The sequence below is a fragment of the Rattus rattus genome, chromosome 1, assembly GCF_011064425.1.
Source record: "Rattus rattus isolate New Zealand chromosome 1, Rrattus_CSIRO_v1, whole genome shotgun sequence".
In the NCBI taxonomy this organism is placed as follows: Eukaryota; Metazoa; Chordata; class Mammalia; order Rodentia; family Muridae; genus Rattus; species Rattus rattus.
Window position 1 is genome coordinate 117,523,208 of NC_046154.1, and position 6,124 is coordinate 117,529,331.

The following is a 6,124-nucleotide window of genomic DNA, read 5'->3' on the forward strand; positions in this document are numbered from 1 at the left end:
TGGGCACTCAGCCCGCGTCCTCTGAAGAGCAGCCAGTAGTCTTAACTGCTGAGCCACCCCTCATATCCTTCTCGAGTTATTTATAAACTATTGTATGTGTATGGCATAGTTGTGTGGGTGAGTGTGCCACGGGACATGTGTGGAGGTCATAGGACAACTTATGGAAGTTCTTTTTACCATGTGGGCCCCAGGGATCAAAATGATATATTGGGGTGCGAGGAGTGAAGTTCAACACTGCTTTACAAACCTGGGAATAAAGAGCTAGTGGGAGGCCAATGGGGTGAGTCATACAGGACCCCGATGGCTTCTGTGTTCCTTATTTTTTCTGTCTTCCTTAATGTTTGTAGGAAATTCTAACATAGACCACAACATCTATAATTTACGCAAACATTACTGAATTGAAATAATTTCTAACGGGAATGGCGAGATGGCTTAGCAGGTAGAGGGCCTACGTGTGCTGTATAAATGTCATACTTTTTTTTTTTAATTTATTTTATTTATATGAGTACACTGTAGCTGTCTTCAGACACACCAGTAGAGGGCATCCGATCCTATTAGAGATGGTTTTGAGCCACCATGTGGTTGCTGGGATTTGAACTCAGGACCTCAGGAAGAGCAGTCAGTGCTCTTAACCACTGAGCCATCTCTCCAGCCCTAAATGTCATACTTTTATCTGTGAACTAGATTCCCGGGACCCCATAGAGATGAGTGGGAACTGACTTCAGAGGTTTATCCTCTGACCTCCACACTCTCGATGTGTCACGAGCACACCCACATAAATACACACAAAGATTAATAAATGTTAAAACAAAGTTTAAAAAAAAAGAGTTCTAACAATGTCCACCAGTGGAACGAACGTGAGTGGTTGGAGTCACAGTGGTTAGCATCTCCACTCCTAGAAATTAGGCCCTTCAGAGAGGTGAGCCATGAACCCATGTCGGAAGGTGGTCACCAGTCCTAAAAGCAGGAGTTGGAGTACTGTAGGGTACAGTTTGTGAACACATCATGTTTATAGGACAGAAACTCTGTACTGATGTGCCAAGTACAGGTACAACAGCCAGGGATTTGAGGATATTATCACGAAAATACAACCATAAAGCCTGTCACTACTTCATCATGAAGAACACATTCTCCAGAACAAGTTTCTCATAAAACTTAAATATTCTGCTATTTGGCCAAATTAGTACTAGCTTGTCAAGTATGTATTTATTGGGTTCAGGGATCAAACATGGGACCTTGTGCATGCTAGGAAAGTTCTGTGCCACTGGACTATACCGACCAGCTCCTAAAAGTTCTATGTTTTAAAAATCGCTATTTGGGGGTTGGGGATTTAGCTCAGCGGTAGAGCACTTGCCTAGCATGCACAAGGCCCTGGGTTCGGTCCCCAGCTCCGAAAAAAAGAAAAAAAAAAATCGCTATTTGTTTTTTTTTTTTTTTTTAATTCTTTTTTTCGGAGCTGGGGACCGAACCCAGGGCCTTGCGCTTCCTAGGCAAGCACTCTACCACTGAGCCAAATCCCCAACCCCGCTATTTGTAAGTATAATGAAAACATGTCACTGAAATTCCTCAAAGACTTGCCCAAGTCCCTTAAACTTACTCCAGGTATTGTTTTTCAAGACAGGGTTTCTCTGTGTAGTCCTAGCCGTCCTGGAACTCACTCTGTAGACCAGGCTGGCCTTGGACTCAGAGATCTTCCAGTTTCTGCCTCCCAAGTGCTGGGACTAACGTTGTTCGATACCAAGCCTGTTTTTCTCTCTTCTAATCTTTAAGCAGGGTCTCATGTTGCTTAGGCTGTCCTTGAGCTCTGGACCCACCTGCCTCTAGTTTCCACGTGTTAGGGTTACAAGTGTGTACCACCACACCCCACACAGTGTGCTCTATAAATTTTATATTTTTATCTTTGTGTCATGGCATAAAATAGCTGGGAAGCAGTAGGAGTTAACTAAAAAGATAAAATGCCACCGTTAAGAGACTGGTCAGGAGCAGCGCCTCAGGTGGGATTTTTCCACAGGCAGATATTTGTGTGAGGATTTGAGTATGAGTGGTTTGGAGAGGAAGCCAAGACATACCGAGAGAGAGAGAGAGAGAGAGAGAGAGAGAGAGAGAGAGAGAGAGAGAGAGAGAGGAGAGAAGGACGATGCACAGGGTGGGTAAATTGAGGTGACATCTCCGGATAGCTGGGTGCTCTGAGAGACAGTAGGCTGCTGGCTCCAACATCATCCCATCTGAGGCAGGGAGATGCTCATCCACTTCTTCATGTCATTTCCATCATTATCCAAGGGACAGAAATCCTCATTTCTAACACGTGCGTGGTCAGACAGGGCCCCTGGAGGCAGAGGAAGCTTGCAGACAAAAATCATTTTTGGATGTTATGAAACCTGTATCTAAACTTATTTCAGTAGGTTTTCGTCCATTACTACAAGGTAATTGTATTAGGTAATTTTGAAGATTTGATGTTATGGTTGTAAAAGAAAGGTGACTGAGAAAGCCAAGGAGAACAAGCCAGTAAGTAGCATTCCTCCATGGTCTCCCTTCAGTTCCTGCCTCTAGATTCCTACCTTCAGTTTCTGCCCTGCCTTCCTTGCATGATGGGCCAAAAGCTGTAAGCTGAAATGAACCATTTTCTCCCTAAGTTGATTTTGGTTATGTTGTTTGTTACAGCATTAGGAAGCAAACCCAGACACTCCTAGCTGACTCTTCAGAGGTGGTGTTTTTTTTTAAATGTGTGTGTGTGTGTGTGTGTGTGTGTGTGTGTGTGTGTGTGTGTGTGTGTGTATGTATGAGTGTATTCATGTTCACATGTAAACATTGGCCTCAGTATCTTCCCTGATGACTCTCCACTTTATGAACATGGTAAGGACATTCTCTCTCTTGAGCCCAGGGCTGGCTAGTATAGCTTGTCTTACCAGTCAGTTTGCCTTGGAGATCCGGTGGTTTCTGCTTCTGCCCACTGGAATTACATACAGGTGGGCTGCCACAACCACCGGGCTTTCGTATGTGCTCTTGGGATCCAGGCTCTGGTCTTTATGCTTGCACCTTAATTGTTTAGCTATCTCCCCAGCCCTTTTCCAGTTTTATTGTTTACTGAATGATGAGCCCACATACAGTTCCTAAGTCATGTATCTACTGCTGGATGTCTGATCCTTGCTCAGATCTGACCATTTGCTTCCCACTAACAACTCCACTGCACTCAGCTCCCGTGGATGTCTGACGTGGCTAAAAGCCCCACGGTAGGCTCTTTGTGGGTATTGTGCTCCTTCTCTCTCACCCCTTCCCCTGAGGCCTAGAGCCTAGCACATACTTGGCACCTCTTTGTCATACCCCTAGTCCTGTCCCCTATTTGTTTGAGCCATCATTTCACTTTGTAGCTCTGGCTGGGCTTTACCTAAGTAGCCCACATCGGGGCCTTGAACTCATGATGTTCCTGCTTCTGCCCTGAGTACTGGTGTAACAGGCATATACCGTTCCACTCAGCCAAGAGAGGGGTCTTTCTTGACTGTTCACGTAATCCTTCTAATCCTTCTCTTCTTTACTGTTTCTCTGGAGAATCTAAGCACAGTCTCCCCAAATACCAAAACAAAATACAGTCTCCTAGTTGTACTCTCTCTCAGAACTCTGTTTTGTTTTGTTTTGTTTTGTTTTGTTTTTGTTTTTGGAGAAAGTCTGTGGACCACTGGACTGCAGCCTCTGGCTGCAACTGCCTTTTCCTTAGACCTGGAGGGTCTTGAAGTCTCCCTAAAACTCAAAGATGATCTTTAATCTCTCACAGAAACAGTCAATTCATCAACAGTTGTGCTAACACAGTGCTAACCCAGATGTTGTGCATCACCAGAATTTGCTAGATTTATTGATTTGCTTTCAAGAGACCACAAAACTGACTTTCATCTGTTGTTTTGTTTGACCAAAACAGCAAAACCCGGAGTGAAAACAGACAAAACAATTTGAAGAAGAACAAGGTTAGAGACCTCTCACTTTCTGACTGCAAACGCCTTTACAAAGAGGTAGCAATGAAAACTGATTCTGGAGCAGGCAAACAGACACACCTACATAAAGGACACAGACCGGAACCTAGAAATGAAGCCTCACATGCACGATCGAGTGCGTTTCTAAAAAGGGTGACAGGACCAACAATGAGAGAACAGTCTTTTCAGCAAATGGTGTCGGGAACACGATAATCACAGAAAAAGATGCAGGAATTCCGCTTTCTGCAGTATAAAAACAAACGCCAACTGAGCCAAAGTCCATGGAAGGGAACATAGAACTTCACAGCATATTCCGTAGTGATTTCTTAGACTTGACAATAAAAGCAGAGGCGGCGAGATTACAGCAGGTAAGTTAGACACTAAGCTCCTGTACATCTAAGGTTACAGCTAACAAACTGACAAGGGGGCCTGAGAAACGGGCAGGAATGCTGGCCAGCTGAAGCCCAGGGCCACACTTAGGGCAGGGAAAAGCCCTCCAGGTCTTTGTTGGTGCTGTGGCTTGAACCTAGGGCTTCACATATTCTCGGCAAATGCTCTTCCGCTGAGCTATATATCACCAAGCTCCCCCACCCCAACTCCAACAACACAACACGAATACCAGTAAGTCGATTTTAACATGGCCAAAAGGTTTGGACATTTCTCCAAAGAAGATGCACAACTGGAAAAAAATAATCACATAAAAAGAGCACCATCCCTAGTCATCAGGGAATTGTAAATCAGAAACCGTTGTGGGTGGCTGCTTTCAACCACAAAACCAGCCACACAGATAACAAAGTGCTGGCAAGCGCACAGAGAAACTGTGTCTGGGCACTGTTAGGGGAATGTAAAACCATGCAGCTGACATGGAAAGCATTGTGAACGTTTTCAAAGTATTAAAAATAAAACGGCCCTGGCTGGGAGATGGCTCAGTTGGGAAAGTGCTTGTCCCAGAGGGCCCATCACCTAGGTTTAGGTCCCCAGCACCCATGTAAAAGAGCCCAGTGTACTAGCCGATGCCTACGACCCCAGTGCTGTGAGGCAGACAGGATGCTTCTGGAGCTTATGGGCTAATCTAACCTAACTGGTGAGCTCAACGTTCAACGAGAGACGCCATCTTAAAAGTTAAGATGGATGCCTGGCATGGTCACTGCCCTCTATTCACAGCAGAGGCAGGCGGATCTCTGTGAATTTGAGGCTAGTCTGTTCTACTACAAAGAGTTCCAGGACAGCCGGGGCTACACAAAGAAACCCTGTATCAGAAATCAAACAAACAAACAACAAACAGTTACAATCCAAAAAGAAACAAAACAAAACAAAAATTAAGGTGGGGAGTGAAGGCAACATTTAATATATATAGTCTTCTGGCCTACACATTTCACTTGCTCAGAACATACTTGAGTGTGCACACATGCACGCACATGTGCGCGCACACACACACACACACACACACACACACTATGTGACACAACAATCCTGCTTTCCAAAGTATCTGAAAGCAGATCTTGATGTTTTGAACGTCCATGCTCATAAACATAGCATTATTCACAAAAGTCAAAAGACAGGAACAACCCAACAGTCCCAGCACTTGGGAAACCGAAGCAAAATTGGGTTTAGTGGTGCTCGCCTTTAATCCCAGTACTCAAGAGGCAGAATTTATTTTGTGAGTTCAAGGCCAGTTTGGTCTACATAAAAAGTTTCTGGACAGCCAGAGGTATAGTGAGGCCCTGTCTCACAACAACAACAACAACAACAACAACAACAACAACAACAGCAACAAACTGAAGCAGGAGGATCAGAAATTTAAGGCCAACTTTTTTTTTTTTTTTTTTGGTTCTTTTTTTTTCGGAGCTGGGGACCGAACCCAGGGCCTTGCGCTTCCTAGGTAAGCGCTCTACCACTGAGCTAAATCCCCAGCCCCTAAGGCCAACTTTTAAGGCCTTGACACTGTCTTTAAGAAATGGAGGAAAAAGGAAAATGAGAAAGAATAATGTGTGTGTTGGCGAGATGGATCAGTAGGAACACTGGTTACTCCTTCAGAAGATCTGGGTTCTATTCCCAACTCACAGTCTCTTATAACTCCAGTTCCAGAGAATCTGCCTTCTGCTGGCCTCCTCACCAGGTACACACATGGTGTACAGACATACATGCATGCAAAACACCCA